The sequence below is a fragment of the Elephas maximus genome, chromosome 14, assembly GCF_024166365.1.
Source record: "Elephas maximus indicus isolate mEleMax1 chromosome 14, mEleMax1 primary haplotype, whole genome shotgun sequence".
In the NCBI taxonomy this organism is placed as follows: Eukaryota; Metazoa; Chordata; class Mammalia; order Proboscidea; family Elephantidae; genus Elephas; species Elephas maximus.
In genome coordinates this window covers 91001857-91027947 of record NC_064832.1, presented here as the reverse complement: position 1 = coordinate 91027947, position 26091 = coordinate 91001857, and the positions used below count along the sequence as shown (strand labels likewise).

General features: G+C 38.7%; 1 protein-coding gene across 1 annotated transcript in view; it reads right to left on the bottom strand.

Moving 5' to 3' along the window:
- Nucleotides 1-26091, bottom strand: part of HS6ST3 (heparan sulfate 6-O-sulfotransferase 3) — an 858544-nt gene that overhangs the window by 414780 nt on the left and 417673 nt on the right. The gene's annotated exons all lie outside the window — the stretch shown is intronic.

The window sequence follows — 26091 nt, the reverse complement described above, 5'->3', positions numbered from 1 at the left end:
ACTTTGGCTCTCCTGGATTTACCTTAATTTACTTCAGCTTCAACTTGAACTTGTATATGAGCAGTTGATGGTCTGCTCCACAGTTGACCCCTGGCATTGTTCTGACTGATGATATTGAGCTCCTCCAGTGTCTCTTTTACAGATGTAGTAGATTTGATTTCTACATATTCCATCCAGTGAAATCCATGAGTATAACCAAAGCCAAAAAACACTGATGTTGTTGAAAAAGGTATTTGCAATGAATAAGTTGTTGGTCTTGCAAAATTCTATCATGTGATCTCAGATGTCGTTCTATCACCAAGGCCATATTTTCCAACCACTCATCCTTCTTCTTTGTTTCCAGCTTTCGCATTCCAACACCAGTAATTATGTTTGAGTAATTTCAGACTCAGAAATAGGCAAAAATCTTTAATTTCTTCATCTTCCATATTAGTGTGGTAGGTGCCTAAATTTGAATAATAGTCATATTAACTGGTCTTCCTTGTAGGCATATGGTATTATCCCTATCACTGACAGTATTGTACTTCAGAATAGATCTTGAAATTTCTTTTTGAAAATGCACATGATGCCATTCCTCTTCAATCTGTCATTCCCAGCATAGAAGACCATATGATTGTCTGATTCGGAATGGCAAATACCAGTCCATTTCAGCTCACTAACGTCTAGGATATCAATCTTTAAGCATTCTATTTCATTTTTGACTACTTCCAATTTTCCTAGATTCATACTTTGTATATTCCATGTTATGATTATTAATGGATGTTGGCAGCTGTTTCTTCTCATTTTGAGTTATGTCACATCAGCAAATGACAGTCCCGAAAGTGTGACTCCATCCGTGTCATTAAGTTCAACTCTGCTTTGAGGGTTCGGCCACAAACCAAAATGTTGGAAATTCGAATACACCAGGTGCTCCTTGGAAACCCTATGGAGCAGTTCTGCTCTGTCCTGCAGCATTGCCATGAGTCGGAATCAACTTGAGAGCAATGGGTTTGGTTTGTTTTTGATTCTACTTTGAGAAGGCAGCTCTTCCCCAGCCATATTTTGACTGTTTTCCAACCTGACAGGCTCATTTTCCAGTACCATATCAGACAATGCTTCACTGTTATTCATAAGGTTTTCACTGTGCATGTTTAGTTAAAGGAAAGTGTTCTTATTATAAACCAACTGCTTGGAGGAAATTATTTTGGGGAAAAAAATGCATCCTCAAATGGAATGCCTGAAAACTAATTACTATTCCTAACTTATTCATCCCCAATGCCTCACCAACATGATCCTTCTGTAATAGATTCATATTTCAAAGTGTGGAATGAAAAAAAAGATGTGCCAACTAGCAATGACACAGAGGTAATCCTCTCAGGTATAACAGCAATGGGAAAAGAGAACATGGAGAGATTTTTAACACTACTAAATTACAGGGTTGGTTTCCTTCTACAACTATCATTTCTCAAGGGTACTGAAAGTGTAGCAAACAAATCATTGAAAAGTTATTTTGGTGGCTTTGAAGAATCTTCTATATGTAGCATTATTTTATAAAGTCTTCCCTTGTTAAAATTAACTGTATTTTTAAAGACAGAAAAAATATTAGCATGGAAAGAGAACCACCTGTTGTGAAATGACCAGAACTTAGAAAATAAAGAAAAATATTGCACTGACCTACTTACCTAGATTACTAATTGGGATAGTTTTAAGCCACTGCCATTCCCCTGCCACATTGCCCTCGCCACCATTACTACCACCATCTCCACCACCATCACGACCATCACCCCCACCATCTCCACTGCCATCACTGCCATCACCCCAACCATCACCACCACCGTCTCCACTACCGTCACCACCATCACCCCGACCATCACCACCACCATCTCCACTGCCATCACTGCCATCACCCCGACCATCACCACCACCATCTCCACTACCATCACCACCATCACCCCCACCATCACCCCCACCATCTCCACTGCCATCACCACCATCACCCCGACCATCACCACCACCATCTCCACTACCATCACCACCATCACCCCCACCGTCACCCCCACCATCTCCACTGCCATCACTGCCATCACCCCGACCATCACCACCACCATCTCCACTACCATCACTGCCATCACCCCGACCATCACCACCACTATCTCCACTGCCATCACTGCCACAACCCTGACCATCACCACCATCATCTCCACTACCATCACCACCCACCATCACCCCCACCATCTCCACCACCGTCACTGCCATCACCCCCACCTTCACCCCCACCTCTATCAACATCATCACCATCAGCTAGTGCCCTGGCATGATTTCTGAAACATGAGTTGCTATTTGATTCAGTAACGTCAGACATGGCTCTTTCAATTGAAAAAAAAGTTCTGTGCGACTTTTTCTCCTGAAACTCCTTTTCAGCTCCATTTGTGGTTAATAAATATACAAATACAGGCCAGTGACAAGGGTAGACAGTGGTGGAATTAAGCCTCAGGGTGAGAGGTGGAAAAGCAGGCCACCAAGTAGCCACGCTGCAATAATAACCTGACTCTCGGAGCATGTTGGCGCTGCTGCAGGATGGATTTTTGATAGGAAGTTACAAAAATAGTATGTGCAGCCAGGGCTTTATTTTTAATGTCCCAGCATTGATCAAAAAAAAGAGGGATTCAACTAAGCCAATGACGGAGAAAACTAATTTCATGGTAAAATAATTCTAAAATGTATTTAAGGTGCACTGGCAAGACCATTTTCAAAGAAATCTGCATTACAAAACATGCATGGGAATTGAAGGCTCCATTCAGAAAACCTCCAGCTGCTACAGAAAAAATGTTCTTCTCCAGCTCTCTCCCACTGTGTCCTGTAAACAGCTTTATGAGGAAAAAGAGGCTTCCTTAGCACATCTGCCCCTTGTCATAAGAAAGGCGCAGCGTGGTGTAAATATTTTGCTTTGTTTCTTCCATCAGCAAATATTTCTTTTCTCTAGTAAAAGACATGAATAAACAAGGAGAAAACCGTGGTGCTGAGATTATTTACTAGCTTTCTTGAAGTGATCAATATGGAAAAGTAATCGTAATGATCTTTTTTTTGGGTCTTGCCAAACAGAGGAGCTCAGTGAAGGCGCACCTTCCTGTAAACTGTTGTATTTTATATTTAATGCCAAAAGGTCCATGATAAATATTTTTCTTCTTAAAAATGTCCAAAATCCTAAATTATAGTTTCCACAGAAGCTGCAAACAGAGCTCCAAAGGACACGTACAGTAGATTTCTCTCGTTGTTTTATGGTGATGACACCTGGCCCCAGCACGTCTGTGTTGGGATAAACTTAAAGTTGCAGTAGATGCTATAATTCAAACTCGACCTTACTTTAGCATGTCTTTGCAGTCGTCTTGCTTTTCCTTGCGGAAAAAGGAGAAGTGATTGGCAGCATGATGATGATGATATGTGTGTGTGTATGTGTGTAGCCTGTTAAATCAAATTCAAATGGCCACACAAAAGAATTAAATCAAATGGCCACATAACCCAAAGAAATGCTATCAGTCCAGTTTCTGCATTCCTTTTTTATATTTACTTCAATCTAGACACCCAATTGCTTGCTTTCTGTGCCTTCGCATAATTTATGAGAAAAAAATGATCTATTCAAGATGCCTAGTGCATCAAGCCATATATTGTTTGTACATTTGTCGCTAAGTCTGATTTGTCATTCTCTTAAAACTTTAGGCGCAGAGTGCTCATTTAGTACATTTTAAAATGCAAATAGCTGTTTAGAAAACTCAACAGTAAGATATGTAAAGAAAATAGAGGCTTTAATCATTAGGAAAACACAGCCGTTAGACATCAACATAAAGAAACCCAGGACTAAATAATACTGAACACACTACCCCAAGAATGGGTCTTTAATGAAATTTGTTCCATATTCCCGGGTTTCAGTTGGAATCGTGATACTGGGCAGTGCTACTCTCATTCCATACTTTGTCCTTGCAATGACCTTGTTTCCTGCTTTAGATCACAGTGACGTTGAAAGCTGCATGTATGTAGGGAACAGACACTGGGTCTACAGTCAGGATACCTAGATTTTTCATTCTTGCTCTACTGTTTAGTAGTTGCACAACTTTGGCAAGTTACTTGGCCTTCCTGCCTGTTTCCTCATCTACAAAACGGTGTCAAATGAAACCCATTTGATAGAGTTGCCACGAGCATTAAATGAGTTAGCAGGTGACAACTGCTTATCATATAAACCCAAAACCAAATCCACTGCCGTCAAGTCGATTCCAACCCATAGCAACCTTATAGGACAGAGTAGAACTGCCCCATAGAGTTTCCAAGGAGCCCCTGGTGGATTTGAACTGCCAACCTTTTAGTTAGCAGCCATAGCCCTTAACAACTAAGTCACCAGGGTTTCCACTTATCATATAGTAAATGCTAAATTAATGGAGTAGCTGTCGTGATCACCACTGATTATTATTACTGATTATTTTTATTTAACATGCTGTCTGTCCATCCCCCTAGAGTACGGTTCCTGGAGAAAAATGCCAGGCGTCATATATTTGTGTTGCCTGAGCAACACCTTGTACATGCATGGAAGGTACTCAATAAGTTAAACCTACTGAGGCTCTGGGTTTTATTAGAAACTCCACTGAGGTAAAGATGAAAAATGACCAGGGGCACAATTATAAAAGAATAATAAGAATTCCAAATATATCCCACTCTGCGGCCTAATCTTGCTTCTCTTTTCCTTTGAGACTAATTAAAGAGGAAGAGGACTACGGGCAGATTTAAGCAGAGGATGGTGCCAAGTCCGAATACGGCTTCCCTGCAAGTTGTCCTGCGGTCTCTTTCCTTCACGACATATGGAATGGCATTGCCTGAGGTATGCCCTTCCATTTAAAGGTAAATAGAACACAAGAGCTGGAAAGCGTTATCAGATCATGAAACTTCTATAAGCAATGAGGATGGGGTCCATCTGTGTGGTAGGCTGGACTGAGCAAACAGTGAACAGAGAGAGAGCAGAAAAGTTTCTAAGTATAACCTTGGAAACGCAAACGAACTCCTAGACATGCCACTTTGTGTTTCGCCTAGAATATGTTCCCATTCTCCACCCAAAATGGAAAGCAGGACACAGTGTCAAGTTAAGGGGGGAGGGTCAGAAATACCAATCTCATCTCCGTTTCGGCTTGCCAACGGGAGTCAGAAAGAGCAAATTGGAAGCACACATGTAAAGATGAAATGACTGAAACAAACAAAGCTAGTGCTTCAAAGACACTGCACGCTTTTCTAACCATTTTTCCCCTAACATTTCTTGCCAAGATGTATAGAAAATTGAAATTCTACTCAGGGGGCACCCAAACTTCTCTCCTACCGTGACCCGGAAGATTTCATACGTAACACATACGCACATCCTTTTCATCACAGAATATTTCCAGCTGAAAACTAATACTATGAGTCAGAATCGACTCAATGACAACAGGTCATTTTTTTTTCAGATTATCATGTTCACTGGAAAAAAAGGAAATGCAGAAAAATTCAAAGAAAAAAATTAAGATTATTCTATGGCTCAGAAAGAATACTATTAAGATTGTTGTTTATTACTTCACTTTTTAAAAATTTATTGTAAAATTGATTACTATACACAGATCACAATGTATATGGAACATATGAACATTTTTTCTGTCATTTTTTAATTCCTCATTTTTAAAAATTGTACTTCTAGATAAAGGTTTACAGAGCAAACGATCTTCTCATTAAACAATACACATATTGTTTGGTGACACTGGTTGCCAACCCCATGACATGTCAACACTCTCCTCGACATTAGATTCCCCGTTACCAGCTTTCCTGTCCCCTCCTGCCTTCTCATCCTTACCCGTGGGCTGGTGGGCTCCTTTAGTCTCTTTTTTTAATAAGCCTGTCTAATCTTTGGCTGAAGGGTGAACCTCAGGAATGACTTCATTACTGAGCTAAAAGGGTATTCAGGGCCATACTCTCAGGGTTTCTCCAGTCTCTGTCAGGTCGGTAAATCTGGTCTTTTTTTTTTTTTTTTTGAGTTAGAATTTTCTTCTATATTTTTCTCCAGCTCTGTCGGGGGCTCTCTATTGTAATCCCTGTCAGAGCAGTCAGTAGTGGTAGCTGGGCACCATCTAGTCGTGCTGAGCTCAGTCTGGTGCTGGCTGTGGTGCTTGTGGTCCATTAGTCCTTTGAACTCATCTTTCCATTGTGTTCTTTGGTTTTCTTCATTCTACTTTGCTCCAGTTGGGGTGACACCAGTGGCGTATCCTAGATGGCAGCTCACAAGATTATAAGACCCCTGTTTTTTTTTAGATGCTACTCACCAAAGTAGAATGTAGAACATTTTCTTTATAAACTATGTTATACCAATCGAGCTAGGTGAACATACGAACTTTTTAAAGAACTATAACAAGGCAAACCACTGTGCAAGCGCCACCCAGGTTAAGAAGTTGAAAGCTGCATCACGCTTTAGAAGCACCTTGTTGGTCCCACCCTCATCCTCATCAGACCCCCCTCCTCTCTCCCTCCCTGAGCCTGACATTTGTTTTGCTACCTGTGGATTGCATTCCTGGAAAATGTACTGAAAGTTTGTTTATTTTTAAACTTTATGTAAATGAAATCAAATCCTAGGTATTAATGGAGGCCCTTTTCATTTATGTCTGTGTAAAATTCATCCATATTAAGATATGAAGCTCTATTTCATTCATTTTCTTTGCTGTGGAACGTTTCATGTTATTAATAAACCCTAGTGTATTTCTTGATTCTACTCTTAATGGAATGATGGCAAGACACACTTTGGACAAGTTATCAGGAAGGACCAGTCCTTGGAGAAGGGCATCATGCTTGCTAAAGTAGGGGATCAGTGAAAAAGAAGACCCTCGATGAGACGAATTGACACACTGGCTGCAACAATGGGCCCAAGCATAAAAATGATTGTGAGGATGGCACAGGACCAGGCAGTGTTTCATTCTGTTGGCCATAGGGCTGCTATGAGTTGGAACCAACTAGAGGACACCTAACAACATCAACTGGGTTGTTGCCATGTTTTGCTGCTAAGATTATTATTTTACTTGGAGTTCACAGGTTCAGGAGTTATGTGCAAGTTCAGAACTTAATAAGTAATACCCAAGCATTTCCCAGAGTAGTTATACCAATTTCTACTCCCACTAGAAGTGCATGAAAGTTTCCATTTTTCTACAATCTCACAATACTTAGTTTTCTAGGTGTCTGAATGCTTGCCAATTGGGAGCATCTTTCTCTATGCTCATTTGTCATTCAAGTTGGTATGCCTGGAGGGGGGTTGAATTGTCTTGTCAATATCATAGTATATTTAACATGAATTTTGTGGAAAACTATATACAGTTTTCAAATTAATCAAGTGTGACAGGAAACCTGTCTGGCCATCCACGTTCTTACAATTTAAAATAAATATAGCAATGATAGAAAAACTATCATGATCAATGACACCACCATTCATATCACTGCCCACACGAGAACCTGGAAGTCATTTTACTCCTCTCACTTTCCATCAGCCCACCTTCCAGGAGGAAATCAAATTTCTACTGAGTCTACTTCTTCAGTACATCATGATTTCTAGAAATCTAGTTGTTCTCCTGTTATATAAATACATAACTTTTCTACTCTTGTAAGTCGTCTAGGCTGTTTCCACTTTTTAGCTCTTACAAACTATGATGCTAGGAACATTCTTGGACAATAAAGTGCAAGCCTTTCTCTAGGACGTATATTATTGAATCATAGGATTGTGTGTGTGTAAATTTACTAAGAAATCTCAAAAAGGGAATAAGCATTCTCCGTTGCTATCACAACCACATAACACTTTTTATTTGGGTAATTTGGTGGCTGGGTAAAGGTATCTCATTGTGTTGTTAATTTTCATTTCCCTGAATAATAATACTATCTTATATCTTGCCATATGTTTATGAGTCTTTCCATTTTCTCTCTCTCTCTCTCTTTTTTTCCTATTTTTCTGTTAGGCTGTCTTTTACTTACTGATTTGAGGAGGTTCTTTTACGTATTTTGGATACTGGTTGTTTACCAGTTTTATATGTGGACAGCTTGTAGCTTACCTTTTCGTTCTTTTTATAGTGTCTTTTTATAAACAATATCTTAATTTTAACATAGTCAAATTAAACCTTCTACTGAATGGTTTACATTTTTTGTTTTACATTATTTGTGTCTTGCTTAAGAAATCATTTTCTGCCCTGTGGTCATAAAAACTAATCTTATATTTTCTTCTAGATGTTTTACAGTTTTGTCTTTCACTTTTAAATTTTTAATCATTGTCATTTATTTTTGGCATGGAGATAGGGTATTCCTTGGGTATTCCTTGGACTTTCCTTTTTCATATAAAGTTTAGAAAGAGCTTGTCTATATACATAAATACATGCACACAAAACTATGTCAAGGTTTTTTAGTAAATTTGCATTCATTCTATAAATTAATTGGGAAAAACTAACGTCTTCCTATCTATAAATATAACTCTCCATTTAATTTAGGTTTTAATTTTTTTGAAATGAAGTTTATAATTTTCTCCATTTGTTTCCTAGCTCTGTCTAACCCTACATATTATCAAAATTTGACTATAGTACAAAATTTTTTGTTAGATCTATTTCTAGTTTATATATATTTCTAAATTAACCCCTGGTGTTTTACTGACATGCAACTCTCTTTTTTATAATGATTTTATATCCAGCAACTTGCTACATTGACTTATTAATTCTAATTATTTATAGATCATTTTAACTTTTTTACATATACAGCCATTAAACAATGACAGTTTTGTTTCTTCCTTCCAACTCTTCCATTATTTTATTGCATTGGCTAAAACCTCTGGTACAATATTGAATAGGGGTGATAATAGTGGGCATTCTTGCCTTGTTCTTGATCATAAAAAGAGTGCTTCCAATAGTTCATCATTTGCTATAGGTTTTGTATAGATTTCTTTTACCAGATTAATGGAGCTTCAGTATTCTCCTAGCTTGCTAAGACTTATTCTTTTTAAGTCATAAATTGATGCTGAATTTTATCAAATTCTTTTTTCCCTATCCATTGGGTTTTTAATCTTTTAATATTTTTGTGATATTACATTAATCAATTTCCTAATGTTAAGTCAACTTTGCATTTCTGAGATAACACAACTTGTTCATCATACATTGTCTTTTCTAGTCTAATAACATTTGACTTGCTCCTTCTGAGAGCATGTCCACTCAAGCCTGATTCTGTTGATTCCGACTCACAGCGACCCTACAGGGCAGGGTAGAACTGCCCCGTGGGGTTTCCAAGGCTGTAATCTTTATGGAAGCAGACTGCCACATCTTTCTCCCACAGAGTGGCTGGTGGGTTTGAACCATGAACATTTTGGTTACCAGCCAAGTACTTAATCACTGTACCACTACCCACTGTACCACTAGGGCTCCTAATACAGTAGATGCTCAGGTAGCATTTATTAAATGAACAAATGAATACCACAACTCTATTAAACATATTTTTGCTGTTGTCTGTATCACTATATGTTATAATGGTACTTGTATGTTTATCTCCTTTGCTGAACTGTCAGCTTTTGAAGGGTACGAATCTGTTTCTATATCTTCTTATACCCAATGTCCAGCACATAAATAATTACAAAGTAAATGAGTGAATAAATGTACAGATAAATCAACCAGGGTAGTTAATTTGGATATATGTAGGTTAAATTTTACCCAGATGCCTTTTAATCTACTACCAAATCAGTAATTAATGCAGCACAAGTAAATTTACTGTCATTTAATTGGGTGTATCTCCCATTTTGTAGAGTTGCTTATGTAAATCTCAGATAATTAAAAGCCTACAGTGAGTTGTTCAATAGCGTTTATGATGCTTTTTTTGCTTCCGCCCCCAAGCAGCTTGTTTTTTGGCAGTATATGTCCAGCTCGCATGCATTATTTGAACATAAGTTATACTTTTATTTTTTTATTGTGCTTTAGGTGAAAGTTTTACAGAGCAAATTAGTTTCTCATTAGATAGTTTCTACATAAAGTGTTTCATGACATTGGTTGCATTCCCCGCAATGTGTCATCACTCTTCCCATTTCCACCCTGTGTTCCCCGTTTCCTTTCATCCAGATTTTCTACTCCTTCCTCGCTTCTCATCTTTGCTTTTGGGCAAACGTTGTCCTTTTGATCTCATATAATTGATTGTTCTAAGGATCATGTTCCTACTGGGTATTATTGTTTATTTTATGGGCCTGATTATTGTTTGGCTGAAAAATGGACTCTGGGAATGGCTGCAGTTCCAGGTCAGAAGGGTATCTTAGGGCCATGGTCTTGGGGGTTCCTCCAATCTCTGTTAGACCAGTAAGTCTAGTCTTTCTGTGAATTTAATTTTTTCTTCTACATTTTTCTCCTGCTCTGTCTAGGACCCTCTGTCGTAATCCCAGTCAGAGTGGTTGATAGTGGTAGCCTGGCAGCATCAAGTTATTCCGGTCTCCACATCATGTAGGCTGTGGTTCATTAGTCCTTTGGACTAATTGCTCCCTTGAGTCTTTGGTTTTCTTCACTCCCCTTTGCTCTGGAAGGGAAGAGACTAATAGTTGTTGCTTAGATGGCCACTCTCAAGTTTTTAAGACCCCAGACACTACACACCAAAGTAGGATGTGGAACATTGTCTTTATAAACTATCTTGTGCCAGTTAACCTAGATATCTTCTGAGTCTATAGTTTTCGCCTTCAGGCCTAGGAACTTCATCTTGTAAGGTGTTTGGTTCTGTTTGCTCGTCTATGCCAAGAAAATTGGAAGACAGCTACCTGGCCAACCAATTGGAAGAGATCCATATTTATGCCTATTCCCAAGAAAGATGATCCAACCAAATGTGGAAATTATCAAACAATATCATTAATATTATACACAATTAAATTTTGCTGAAGACCATTCAAAAGCAGCTGCTGAAGTACATTGACAGGGAACTGCCAGAAATTCAAGCCATTCAGAAGAGGACATGGAACCAGGGATATCATTGCTGATGTCAGATGGATCCTGGTTGAAAGCACAGAATACCAGAAAGATGGTTACCTGTGTTTCATTGACTATGCAAAGGCATTTGACTGTGTGGATCATAACAAATTATGGATAACATTGTGAAGAATGGGAATCCCAGAACACTTAATTGTGTTTATGAAGAACCTGTACATAGATCAAGAGGCAGTTGTTCAAACACAACAAAGTGATACTGCATTGTTTAAAGTCAGGAAAGGTGTGTGTCAGGGTTGTATTCTTTTACCATACCTATTCAATCTGTAAGCTGGACTATATGAAGAAGAACAGGGCGTCAGGATTGGGGGAAGCTTCATTAGTGACCTGCATTATGCAGATGACACAACCTTGCTTGCTGAAAGTGAAAAGGACCTAAACACTTACTGACGAATATCAAAGACTACAACCTTCAGTTTGGATTACACCTCAACATAAAAGAAACAAAAATCTTCACAACTGGACAAATAAGCAACATCATGATAAACGGAGAAAAGATTGAAGTTGTCAAGGATTTCATTTTACTTGGATCCACAATCAACACCCATGGAAGCAGCAGTCAAGAAATCAAAAGACACATTGCATTGGGCAAATCTGCTGCTGCTGCTGCAAAAAAAAAAGGACCTCTTTAAAGTGTTGAAAAGCAACAATGTCACTTTGAAGACTAAGGCGCACCTGACCCAAGCCATGGTGTTTTTAATCACCTTATATTTATATGAAATATAAGACTGAAGAAGAATTCATGCCTTTGAATTGTGGTATTGGAAAAAAACATTGAATACATCATGGACTGCCAAAATAACAAATCTGTCTTGGAAGAAGTATAACCAGAATGCTCCTTAGAAGCAAGGATGGTGAGACTGCATCTGTCATACTTTGGACACGTTATCAGGAGGGATCAGTCTCTGGAGAAGGACATCATGCTTGGCAAAGCAGAGGGTCAGTGAAAAAAGAGGAAGACCCTCAATGAGATGGATTGACACAGTGGCTGCAACAATGGGCTCAAGCACAACATCGATTGTGAGGATGGCGCAGGACCAGGTAGTGTTTCATTCTGTGGTACATAGGGTCGCTTTGAGTCAGAGATGAATTGATGGCACCTAACAACAACAGGAAGTTTCCATGACTGTACCCCTTTTGTGCTCTGTTGTCTGTATTTATATGCATGCAGCACCTACAATTATATATGGAGAAATACCCACAACCAAACCTATATCTGCAGGTGGGTGTGCTGCCTTACACCCTCCCACATGTCTTTAGCATACCTCTCTACCTATGTATCCATTTGTAAACCTTTGTTTGTTAATACTATTGTTTCAGGATTGTCTATGTTACAGTAATTTCTGTAGTTCCCCTATACTCTTGAGTTCCTCTGGGTGCTTTCCTTTGCCTTGGTCATGTTGTGCTGACTTTCCCCATATTGTGTATTGCCTTTCCCTTCACCAATATTAACTTGTACCTTCTATCTAGTTAGTAATTTTTCCTCCCCCTGCCATCCCTGTTAACCATCAAAGAAATTTTTTGTCCTTTTGTGACTGACTTATTTCACTCATCATAATGTCCTTCAAATTCATCCATGTTGTGAGATGTTTCCCGGATTTATGATTATTCTTTATTATTGCATAGTATCCCATTGTGTGTGTGTGCCACAGTTTGTTCATCCATTCATCCGAAGATGGGCACTTAGGTTGTTTCCATCTTTTTGCTATTGTGTATAATGCTGCAATGAACATGGGTGTGCATATGTCTATTCCTGTTACAGCTCTTATTTCCTTAGGGTATATACCTAGGACTGGGACTGCTGGATCATATGTTATTTCTATTCTAACTTTTTAAGGAAGTACCATACAACTGTACCATTTTACATTCCCATCAACAGTGTTTAAGAGCTCCAGTTTCCCACAATCTTGCCAACATTCGTTATTTCCTTCCTTCCTTCCTTCCCTCCCTCCCTCCCTCCTTTTTTAGTGCTATTATTGTCAGGGGTAAGATGGTATCTCATTGTGGTTTTGATTTGCATCTCTTTTTAATGTCTAATAGGTTTGCTATGAGTCAGAATAGACTTGATCGCAACTGATTTGATTTAATGGCTAATGATTGTGAACATTTCTTCATGTGTTTGCTAGCCACCTGAATGACTTCTTTAGTGAAGTGTCTTTTCATATCCTTTGCACATTTCTTTATTGGGTTGTCTTTTTATTGTTTGAAGTGCTGAAGCTTTCTATGAAGTTTAGAGATTAGACTCTTGTTGAATATGTTGTAGCCAAAATTTTTTCCCCAATGTGCGGGTTCTCTTTTTACTCTATTGAAAAGGTATTTTAATGAGCATAAGTGTTTAATTTTTAGGAAGTCCTATTTATCTAGCTCATCTTCTGCTGTTTGTGCACTGTTAGTTATGGTTTGTATTCTATTTATGGCATGTATTAGGACCCCTAGAGTTGTCTCTACTTCTTCTTCCATGATCTTTATCATTTTAGTTTTATATCTAAAATCCATTCTGAGTTAGTTTTTTGCGCATGGTGTGAGGTATGGGTCCTGTTTCATTTTTTTTTTTTTTTACAGATGGACATCTGGTTTTGCTGGCAATATTTGTTAAAGAGACTGCCTCTTCCCCCTTTGTCAAAGATCAGCTGACCACAGGGGGATGGGTTTACACCTGGGTTCTCCATTCTGTTCCACTGATCTATGTGTCTGTTGTACTAATACCAGGCTGTTTTGGCTACCATGGCTGTATAGCAGGTTCTGAGATTAGCTAGTGTGAGGCCTCCTACTTTGTTCTTCTTCTTCAATAGTGCCTTACTTATCCAGGGCCTCTTTTCTTTCCATATAAAGTTGGTGATTAGTTTTTCCATCTCATTAAGGAATGCTGTTGGAATTTGGATTGGGATTGCATTATATCTCTAGATCACTTTGGGTAGTATTGACATTTTCATAAGTTACACATCTTGGCAATGGGCTCTGAGCCTCACCATTGAAGGAGAGGGCATTCAAGTAGGTCCATGCCAAGCTGACACTCTGCCAGACCTCTCTCCTTAACTGAAAACTGCCTCCAAATAAAACTCAGACTCACATGAGCTATCTAATTTTCAAAGCTGTTGTTACTATTATTTGAAGTGATGGGCTCCCACAGGTTACTACTAGCCATAAAGATATCAAAAAGTTAATACCAATGCACATGTATTTCTCTGGAAAAAAAAAAAAAACACAAAAAACAAACGTACCTGCAATGGCTGACAGCATCTCATCTAAAGGGTGTATAGAGAAAGCCAATGGCTATGTTGACCCAACTGCCTGAAGTCTGAAGGCATCAAGACTTTTCCTAAACCTGAGAGCTCAGAAAAAATAAACCAATTAAATATATATTTATAAAACATTATGGGGCCTTTCTTTCCCTGAGAAGGAAAGAAGGCCAGGATAAGCTTAGTTAATAAATGAAAGAAAAAAAAAAATCTTATATATAAACCCATCAGCAACTCAATTAAACATCAAGTAAAAGAAATTCCAAGAAATACCAAACTCAATTTGTTTGTTTTAGTTGCCTTCAGTCAAACTGAACTCCTGGTGACGCCGTGTACGTCAAAGTAGAACTGTGCTCTGTGGTGTTTTGGTTTTCACTGGTCAGAAGTAGATCGCGGGCCTTTCTTCTGAGATGCCTCTGGGTGGATTCAAACCTCCAACCTTTCGGTTAGTTGCCAACTGTGTTAACCATTTGTACCACCCAGGGACTTCTCCCACATTTCAAAATTATTTTCTTGTGTTTAAATTCCTGGTAAACGTCTGATAGTCTGAAGCCAGACTTCTCTGCCTGTTGTCTGGTTTGCTTTTTGCTACGACAGATGAATAACAGCAGCATGGCTGGGTTAAAAACACACCAGAGGAATTAATTGTCCAATGGTGAGGAAAATAACACCCTTTCACGAAAATTATACTTTGGCTGTTGTGTCATGTATAATATCTTGGCTGTGTTGTGAGCTTTGAGTAAAAGAATCTAATGAAACTTCTGCCTTTAATAACTGCAATATAGTGAATTTAGCTACTCAAAAGTATTTAAAGTAAATCAATTTGCTCATTAATCATCATTACAGTTACAAGGAGAATCAAGCAAGTAACCTTTCAAAATGTTTCTGAGGTCAAACTTCAAATCACACAGCCAACTTTCAAACACTGCATTTTAAAGGGTGGTTTACAAATACATGCACACACTGTAACCAGTTAATTAAACCAGGTCTTAATTACACCACTATTCAATTTATCATTTTTAAGTTTCCAAAGCTTGGCAAAACACAACATTAGCACTGATCACTCTCTTTACAACTTGGAGGGCACAATTTTCTAGAGCTAGGATGGCAACATACTATGCAGTCTTAACCAAAAAGTGTTGAAAAACAAGAGGAAAATTGAAATCACTTTTTTATCCCAACTAATACGTAGAGATGAACACATAATAACGAAGCAGCAGAGAAATGGCAGAGAGTCCATCTTCATTCCAAAACCACACGCCCAACTCTGATGTCAGGAATATGAGCTGACCTACTTAGAATTGTGCCTGTATTTGCAGATATACTTAGTATTTGTCCATATTGCTTTATTCTTTACTTTGACTTCAGTATGACTTTCACAGTTTCTTTGGATTTTTCTAACTCAATGAGCAAGACAGTCTTCTTTATAAGCAACTCCATGATAATCTTGACATCTTTTTGGAGGTCATTCCTAAGCTTTTGGGTTCAGAATAAGATAAAGCATATATATTTTTCTCACTTGGCTTGACAATTCCTATAAAAATTTGTTTTGCTTCCTTATTTACGATAATATTCATAATCAAATGAATATGAATTACAATCTCAGAAGAGCGCCTACCACCGTGTCCCAGGATCTCTCCTGTCAAGACCAATTATAATTGTGAGTGCTTCCTTCCTCTCCATATCACCTCTTCCTTACAAACCTCTTCATTTTTATCAGTGTCTTCTGCAGCTTCCATCTCCCTGATGGTTTTAATAATGTCTCAGCTCCCTCAGAATGTGTATCACAGGAATTGGAAATAGGATCCAGGAATTTCAAATCTCAAACTGCAATTCAAAGATCATTTTTTTTTTTTTTATCTTAAGAACCTGACAAATGTAGCAGATTGAGCAGGACCATCTCTCAGAGCCTATCTCAAATGTTAAAAAAGAAAGTGAAATCAGAGCTGGAGCACCTTAAATATGAAATACAGCTGCTTGCCAAGACCTTGTCCCTTCTAGGTTACTTCCTACCCCTTTGAGTGAATCTCAGCTTTTATTTTAGCATTCAGAGAACTGAGCGGAAGATATCTAAGAAAAATTTCTTTGGGTGTTTTGTTATAAGATGGAAGCATCATAATTCAGACATAGCATAGCCAGTCCATACACCTTACATCTTTTTGTTAGAACATATATGATTGTATCGGCAAATGCTTAAAATGGAAAAATTATCATTTGGCATTCCTAATATTCAGGGGGAAACTCTGGTGGTGTAGTGGTTAAGAGCTACAGCTGCTAACCAAAAGGTAGGCAGTTCAAACCCCACCATGTGCTCCTTGGAAACCCTGTGGGGCAGCTCTACTCTGTCCTACAGGGTCGCTATGAGTAGGAATCAACTCCACGGCAATGGGTTTTTAATACACATAGTATTCTTGATTATTCTTCTTGAGTATTCTTCACTCTTAAGCATCATAAGGATTCACCAAGCGTATTTTAAATGAATAAAGGTCTGAGAATGCAGAATATAATATAGGAGTTGAGTCCATCTGGGCGATGATAAAAGAAAAGGTACTACCATGCTAACCCCAGTGGCATAGTGGTTAAGAGCTGCAGTTGCTAACCAAAAGGTCAGTAGTTCAAATCCACCAGGGACTCCCTGGAAACTCTATGGGGCAGTTCTACTCTGTCCTACAGGGTCACTATGAGTTGGAATCGACTCGATGGCAATGGTTTTTGTTTTTTTTTTAGTTGCCAAAATGGTTCTAATTTTTTTTAATCCTTTTTTCACCCAGTTCCTAAAGTGTTATACAATGCCACTGAAAAAATAATTTACCTAGCAGAACAGGGTGGAATGGGGTCTTATCCACTGGCTACTAAAAGCAGTAGCTAAGGCCCTCTAAGCATTGTAATTGAGAAAAAAAATCAAAGAAACACTTGACATGTTAAACTAAAAAAAGAAAAGATAACAGAAAAACAAGTTTTACTGTGAAAAATGTCTACATGCAATTTATATCTTAACTAAAATATTTTAAATCTTCTTACTCAAGAGTATCCAATGATGAGATTTCCAGGCCTAAATTAACAGAGCCACTTCTCCTTGATACAGAAGCAGGTTCCTATTGATCAGATTTAGCAGAGGGCAAACTAAGCAGTCTTGTCTGCCCATCTGTATGTGTTTTGCCAGCTCGGAATATCCCAAAAGAGGAACAGAAGTGCCTGGAATCAATACTGTCCAAACCAATTTTTCTTCATGGCTATCAAAGAAAGTTCGGTAATTAAGAAGCAATTCCATTAAAATGTCTAGCACTATATGATAATCCACAAGGACTCAGATGAGCCTCTATTTCTGCAATACTATTTATGTGTTCACTTTGAACATCGTACTGTGTCACTCCCACACTGTCACCAAGCCAATAACCATTTTCTCTTTCTACCACCTGAGCTGCCAGAACTTGTAAGTTAAGGGAAACCACTCTGAATTGTTTGAAATTTGGGATTCTCCTAAAGATGTCGATCCGGGGACTAGGAACTGCCTAACATTAAAAATTTCTGGAATTTAAGCTAAGTGTACCCACTAAGTATTTTAAAGATAAATGTCAATCTGATCATACCCAAATTACAGAAATTTTCCATTAAAAGGATAAACAAGTATTTGATGACAGATACACTTCAGAGCAAAGATAAAATAAGTGACTTCACCTAGATCATTCAGCTAATTATAATTATTCTCCAAGTAACGGAGAGAAGGTGAAGTTATACCTGTCCACATGTTTTACCCACTATTTTGCTGCTTTCTTGTAATACTACAAAATCTAAGGCTACCAAGACCAGCGAAGGCAAGGCCATGTAAAGTAGGGACACCTAAGAGATATCAACAGAATGAGAAAAAATAGTAAATGTTTTATAGCCCATCGTCTAGGAAAATGCATTTACTTAGGAAGATGTAATTGTGCTTCAGTAACTTGGGTAACTGGGAAGAAGGTCTGGTGGACATTCAAATCTGGGTATACTGGGGCTCCTTTTCCACCCGAAAACTGATTAAAAATAGATAGTGCACGTTCTGATTCACCTAGTCTTCAGTTTTACACAGCAGAAATGACTTATAACATAGGGTCAAAAATGCTGATTCTACACTTAGATCAATCCAGTCCTCTTCAATATTATACCACAGTAACTACTTACAATAAAAGGGTCAAGACACTGATTGTACATTTATTTTATACCTGGTATACTTCTTGTGGAGCCCTGGTGGTGCAGAGGTTAAGAGCAAATGCTTAAAACAGAAAAATTATAATTTGGCATTCCTAATAAGCAGGGGGAAACCCTGGTGGTGTAGTGGTTAATCAAAATGTTGGCACTTTAAATACCCGAGCCTCTCCTTAGAAGCCCTATGGGGCAGTTCTACTGTATCCTAGAGGGCCACTATGAGTTGGAATTGACTCGATGGCAACACGTTTGGGTTTTGGTTTGGTTTTATACTTCTCGTATTTATTCCATTGAAGCCAAATAAAAGGAGACAAAATGAATTTGTTCTTTCAAAAACTTACCTAGAAGAGCTGAGTATTTGTAATTCTACTGATGTTTCAGAGTCCAACTTAATATACACACAATAAGAAACATTCAGAGAAACTGACTCTTCCACAAAGGATAACACAGCTTCACCATTCTTCGTGGACGACTCAGAGATTGTAAGCATACAATTAAAGAGGCCTAGGTTTAGCTTTTAGCACAACTCAAAATGAGAAGAAACAGCTGCAAACATCCATTAATAATCAGAACCTAGAATGTACGATGTATGAATCTAGGAAAATCGGAAATCATCAAAAATGAAATGGAATGCATACACATCGATATCCTAGGCATTAGTAAGCTGAAATGGACTGGTACTGGCCATTTTGAATTGGACAATCATATAGCCTACTATGCTGGGAATGACAACTTGAAGAGGGATGGTGTTGCATTCATCGTCAAAAAGAACGTTTCAAGATCTATCCTGAAGTACAACACTGTCAGTGATAGGATAATATCCATATGCCTAAAGGAAGACCAGTTAATATGACTATTATTCAAATTCACGCACCAACCACTAGGGCCAAAGATGAAGAAATATAAGATTTTTATCAGCTACTATAGTCTGAAATTGATAGAACATGCAATCAAGATGCATTGATAATTACTGGTGATTGGAATGCGAAAGTTGGAAACAAAGAAGGATCAGTAGTTGGAAAATATGGCCTTGGTGACAGAAACAAAGCCGGAGATCAAATGATAGAATTTTGTAAGACCAACAACTTCTTCATTGCAAATACCTTCTTTCACCAACATAAACGGGAACTATACACATGGACCTCGCCACATGGGACACACAGAAATCAAACTGACTACATCTGTGGAAAGAGATGATGGAAAAGCTCAATATCATCAGTCAGAACAAGGCCAGGGGCCGGCTGTGGAACAGACCATCAATTGCTCATACGCAAGTTCAAGGTGAAACTGAAGAAAATCCGAGCAAGTCCACGAGAGCCAAAATATGACCTTGAGTATATCCCACCTGAATTTAGAAACCATCTGAAGAATAGATTTGACGCGTTGAACACTAATGATCGCAGACCAGACGAGTTGTGGAATGACATCAAGGACATCATCCATGAAGAAAGCAAGAGGTCACCGAAAAGACAGGGAAGAAAGAAAAGACAGATGTTAGAGGAGACTCTTAAACTTGCCCTTGAGCATGGAGCAGCTAAGCAAAAGGAAGAATCCATGAAGTAAAAGAACTGAACACAAGATTTCAAAGGGCCTCTTGAGAAGACAAAATAAAGTATTATAAGGACATGTGCAAAGAGCTGGAGATGGAAAACCAAAAGGGAAGAACACGCTCGGCGTTTCTCAAGCTGAAAGAACTGAAGAAAAAATTCAAGTCTGGAGTTGCAAGGATTTCATGGGGAAAATATTAAATGATGCAGGAAGCAGCAAAAGGAGATGGAAGGAATACACAGAGTCATTATACCAAAAACAATTAGTCGATATTCAACCATTTTGAGAGATGGCATATGATCAGGAACCGATGGTACTGAAGGAAGAAGTCCAAGCTGTTCTGAAAGCATTGGCGAAAAACAAGGCTCCAGGAATTGATGGAATATCAATTGAGATGTTTCAACAAACAGATGCAGCGCTGAAGGTGCTCACTCGTCTATGCCAAGAAATATGAAAGACAGCTTCCTGGCCAACTGACTGGAAGAGATCCATATTTATGCCTATTCCCAAGAAAGGTGATCCAACCGAATGTGGAAATTATAGAACAATATCATTAATATCACACGCAAGCAAAATTCTGCTGAAGATCATTCAAAAACGGCTACAGCAGTATATAGACAGGGAACTGCCAGAAATTCAGGCCGGTTTCAGAAGAGGACGTGGAACCAGAAATATCATCACTGATGTCAGATGGATCCTGGCTGAAAGCAGACAATACCAGAAGGATGTTTACCTGTGTTTTATTGATTATGCAAAGCCATTTGACTATGTGGATCATAACAAACTATGGATAACACTGCGAAGAATGGGAATTCCAGAACACTTAATTGTGCTCATGAAGAACCTTTACATAGATCAAGAGGCAGTTGTTCAGACAGAACAAGGGATACTGATTGGTTTAAAGTCAGGAAAGGTGTGCGTCAGGACTGTATTCTTTCACCATACCTATTTAATCTGTATGCTGAACAAATAATACGAGAAGCTGGACTATATGAAGAACAGGGCATCAGGATTGGAGGAAGACTCATTAACAACCTGCGTTATGCAGATGACACAACCTTGCTTGCTGAAAGTGAAGAGGACTTGAAGCACTTACTAATGAAGATCAAAGACCACAGCCTTCAGTATGGATTACACCTCAACATAAAGAAAACAAAAATCCTCACAACTGGACCAATGAGCAACATCGTGATAAACAGAGAAAAGACTGAGGTTGTCAAAGATTTCATTTTACTTGGATCCATAATCAACAGCCATGGAAGCAGCAGTCAAGAAATAAAAGACGCATTGCATTGGGTAAATCTGCTGCAAATGACCTCTTCAAAGTGTTGAAGAGCAAAGATGTCACCCTGAAGGCTAAGGTGCGCCTGATCCAAGCCATGGTATTTTCAATCATATCATATGCATGTGAAAGCTGGACAATTAATAAGGAAGGCCAAAGAAGAGTTGACGCATTTGAATTGTGGTGTTGGCGAAGACTATTGAATATACTATGGACTGCCAAAAGAACGAACAAATCTGCCTTAGAAGAAGTACAACCAGAATGCTCCTTAGAAGCAAGGATGGCGAGACTGTATCTTACATACTTTGGACATGTTGTCAGGAGGGATCAGTCTCTGGAGAAAGACATCATGCATGGCAGAGTACAGGGTCAGCGAAAAAGAAGAAGACCCTCAACGAGGTGGATTGATATAGTGGCTGCAACAATGAGCTCAAGCATAACAACGACTGTGAGGATGGCTCAGGACCAGGCAGTGTTTCGTTCTGTTGTGCATAGGGTCACTATGAGTCGGAACCGACTCGACAGCACCTAACAACAACAACAGATTTAGCTTTTAAAAGATTCAGTCATTTTTCTACAGTAATTCCTCTAGCCCGGTTAGGGAACCGTTTCTGTTTCCATTATAAAGTCGGCATTAAAGAGCTTTAAGCTGACCTAAAATCCAGGAATTCACCTGAAAATGGATAAATAGTTCACAGTGGGTCACAATAAAGACAAAGTTCTGAAGTATCTAACCACTACAATTTTATTTCAAAATGATACTGAAAGTACTAAAAAAAAAAAAAAAAAAAAAACACTTATTCAAGTTCAAAGCTTTCAACTTTATTCCTAAACACCTAATTTCTTGTTCATGTGTTTCATCTGCCAAGTGCTAGGCCTACAAATTGAGCATACATATGCCAAATAGGTTAATTATCTTGATGTTAAAATTATGGTTCAGTGATTCACGATGGAAATGGAAGATAAGAAGAAAAAAAATAACAGATGCCGTTTACTTGATTCCAACTCACGGCGCCCCCATGTGTCTCAGAGTCGAACTGTGCTCCATAGGCTTTTAATGACGAATTTTTGACAAGTTGATTACCTTTCTTCTGAGGTACCTCTGGGTGGACTCGAAATGCCAACCATTTGGTTAGAAGCTCTGAGAGCATTAACTCTGGCACAATCCAGGGACTGAAAGCTAAGGAAGAGGCAACTAATGGGTTGGTATCATTTATGGCACATAGCACAGTATTGTCACATAGTAGATACTCAACAAATGTTTGATACATTGGCTGATACTCAAGAATCCTCTTGCAGTGGTGAAAACATTTTTCTATAGAGCTAATATTTGTTAGAGATCCTCTTATCCTGTTGATATGCCTTGTTTTATTTTATCTCATCTTAATACCATGCCAAATCAGCACGTTATAATGTGTTTCAGTGTAAACAGCATGCATCTGTTTAGACTTAAAAACAAAGAGTTTTATCATGGCAAAGAAAGCGTTCTGCAAAACAGGGAGGCACAGTGCTGGAAGAAATCCAACAATGTGTTCAGGGTAGGGTGTGGGGGTGGCTACAGTAATATAAAGACTTAACGAAGAAAAAAGCTCACCAGCAGCAGGTTACAGCTAAAGCCATTTGATTGGTTACCATTTACAAAGCTGTAGGTGGCAGCGCCTGAGCTGACCATCCTGGCAGGTGTTGACATCTTTTGCAAGGACGGCTCCAGGTAACAGGATTCCGGCGACCACTGAAACCTCATGTTTTCTGGCATCTAGACATCTGCAGTCAATGTTAAATTGAATTACTTTAGCATTAAGGAAGATTCTGTTGAAATATAAAACAAATGTTCTAGGATGATTATAGCTAATGCTTAAGGAAGGAAAAAGGGTTTTGATACAGAAAAGCCATAACTTTGTAACAGTAGTTTATTCTAAGTTTTAAGAGGGGGTTAGGTGCCCCTCGGGTTTAGGCTGAACAAGGTTATAAAGAAAACATAAGAACCCAAGCAAAGGTTAGAAAAACATTTTCGGAGGAAGGGCGAAAGGGATATTTTCTGAGAACTGGCATAGTAATTAGAGTCACATGTTTCACACCTGTATATTAAAAAAAAAAAATTGCCATCAAGTTGATTCCGACTCATAGTGACCCCACAGGGCAGAGTAGACCCACTCCATAGGGTTTCCAAGGAGTAGCGAGTGGATTCGAACTGCCGACCTTTTGGATAGCAGCTGAATGCATAACCACTGTGCCACCAGGGCTCCATTCACATCTGCGTAGGTCTTAAATTCTTTTTTTTTTTTTTTTAAATCATTTCTAATCACAAGCGCTTCCTCTAGTAGAGTAGGGAGGCGGAAACACTTAACATGACAAGTTGCGTTGTATGACAGAAAACTCCAAGATGGAGTCGCTTAGGACAAGAAACGACTGGGCTCAGACCGTAGCTAGAAATCCCAGTCACGCCAAAAGTTTTAGCCTTAGAATGCTCTTGGTCAAAAGCAAAGTGTACTTGGTGAATATATATTTCATACTTTTATAATATAAAATTAGTAGCAGACAGGCAGAAAACATCGTAGAAGTGAAACCTAATACCTCATCCAGGAAGCAGGAAATTATACACTCACCCTCCCACACGCAGATAATTCCTTGAACTTCAATTTATTTTGGCATACCAAATACATTGTAGACTCTTCTGCTTAGCTGATAGAAAGGCAGACATTACATTTTTTAGGGTTCAAGAATATCAATAGTAATAACAGAATTTGGTAATAATAGAAGTTGCAAAAATAAAACCAGGGAAGAAACCAGATGATAAGCCACTACACTCAAAGTCTTAAAATGCCAGCACTTCCACTATTCCTAACTACTGTCCTTGTGACATGAGGATGCAAATCTCAATAGTGCCCTACGTTCAAACTGGCTGCAAACCTGTCTTTCCTAATGGAAATAAGTCTCTCCATCCATAAAAAACAAAGAAATCCTTAATGTTTAAGTTGTAAGCACAAGCAGAAAGCCCTGCTACTTCAGCAAACTTCCAACCAAATGAAGAGAGAACAACACACTTGAGCAGATTTTAGTGTTATAATCAATGCAACTTAAAAACACTGATCTGACACATATTTAGTATTATGAATAATCATTCCACTGCACGGAAATTAGGGATAAATGCGAAGTCGTTCACATCAATGAGCTACAATTAATGTTAGGTTTACACAGCAAAATTAAATTTTCATAATACTTCACTTTTCATTAAATTACCCCAACAGTCAATGTCTACTATCATATAGTGTAGCTCTCACACCCACAAAGAGAAGGCAAAGTTTTCAAATCCTCACCCCTCTAGCTGGTGGACGCTGTTCTTCTGCATCACCGGAGACACCACTACAATTTACTAATGGACCAGAGATGAGGCACATTTGGTTCTTAACAAGTCTAATCCCTAGACCCTTGATGCAGAGGCCTCGTGAATACAACTACTGCAACACATTCAGCTCTCGACGGCTTCTGCTGTGTGCTCCACCAAGTGCCTAACACAGCAGAAACCCTGAGCTAAGATGGCCAAGGGTGAACTGGCCTTCATAAAAAGAAGGTAGGAATGAAAGAGAGCTTGTTCTCTTTCTCTTTCAACTCCTCCACAGATTCTTACACAATTCCTTGCAATACCCAGCCGGGTAGATAAAGGAAGTGAGGTTAAGGGAAGGAGACTCAGAAAGGGAAGTCTAGTTATCCTGAAGACAATCTTTTCTACATCTAAGTTTTGATCAAGCCTGCAAAAGTTGTTCAAATAATATTTACATTTTCCAAATTACTTAGAGGTAGCAGAAGGTGTTTTATGTGCTAGGGGGTATAATTCTGGTCTTCCTCTCCATTTTTTTGTTTTGTTTTTGTTTTAGAGCCCTGGTGTCACAGTGGTTAAAAGCTCAGCTGTTAACCAAAAGTCAGTTCCAGTCCACCAACCGCTCCTTGGAAACTCTATGGGGCACGTCTATTCTGCCCTGTAGGGTCACTGTAAGTAGGAATTGACTGGAAAGCAATGGGTTGTTTTTGTTTTTTCCTTTATAGCTATTGTGTTTTTTCTTTCTTTCTTTCTTTCTTGTTACATTATGATGGATAGAACTTCCAAATGTTAATGACAGTGACAACAAGAATCCTTATTCTTTCCTTAATTGTGTCAGGGAAGCATGTGTTTCCCCATTGAACATGATGGGGTGGTTGAGATAGAACAATTTCTTATTTAAAAAGTGCCCTTTTTTTCATATTTAATTTTCAGACATATGTTGACTCTGAAGTTTTCTGAATGAGCAAATTAACCAGTGGCAGGTTACTTGGTTTGTAGCTCCAATAAAAATACTATGCTCAAACCACTTTTCTCCTACCTCAAAATTTAGTAGAAAGAACACTGGAGGTACACTATCTCAGGAAAGGTAGATCTGAGGTGGTGCATGGTCATTTCAACTTGGCAGTGTTAGAGACCATTTTTGAAGGTGTTTCCGCACACCTCATATCAGCTTTTGTTCTGGCCTAACATTTCAAGGGACTTTGTATGTCAAACAGCCTTAGAAGATGAATACAGTATCTCCCTCCTGGGCAAAAGGTGATCAGGTTTGCATAAAGTCCATTAGAAGAGACTGGAGTTTCCTAAACTCAGGTTTTCCTCAACTGTGACACAAACTCACTGTGTGTACCGCATCTACTTGGGGCACTCCTCCTCACCCCTGCGACTTGGAAGGCAAGAGGAAATGATGTGACCATGAAGCTCACGCTGACTTCTGTGCCATAAGTGATAAAATCCTTTGTCTCTGAACCAAGAGTCTCATGTCTTCTGCCAGCACCCATGAAACAGTGGCAA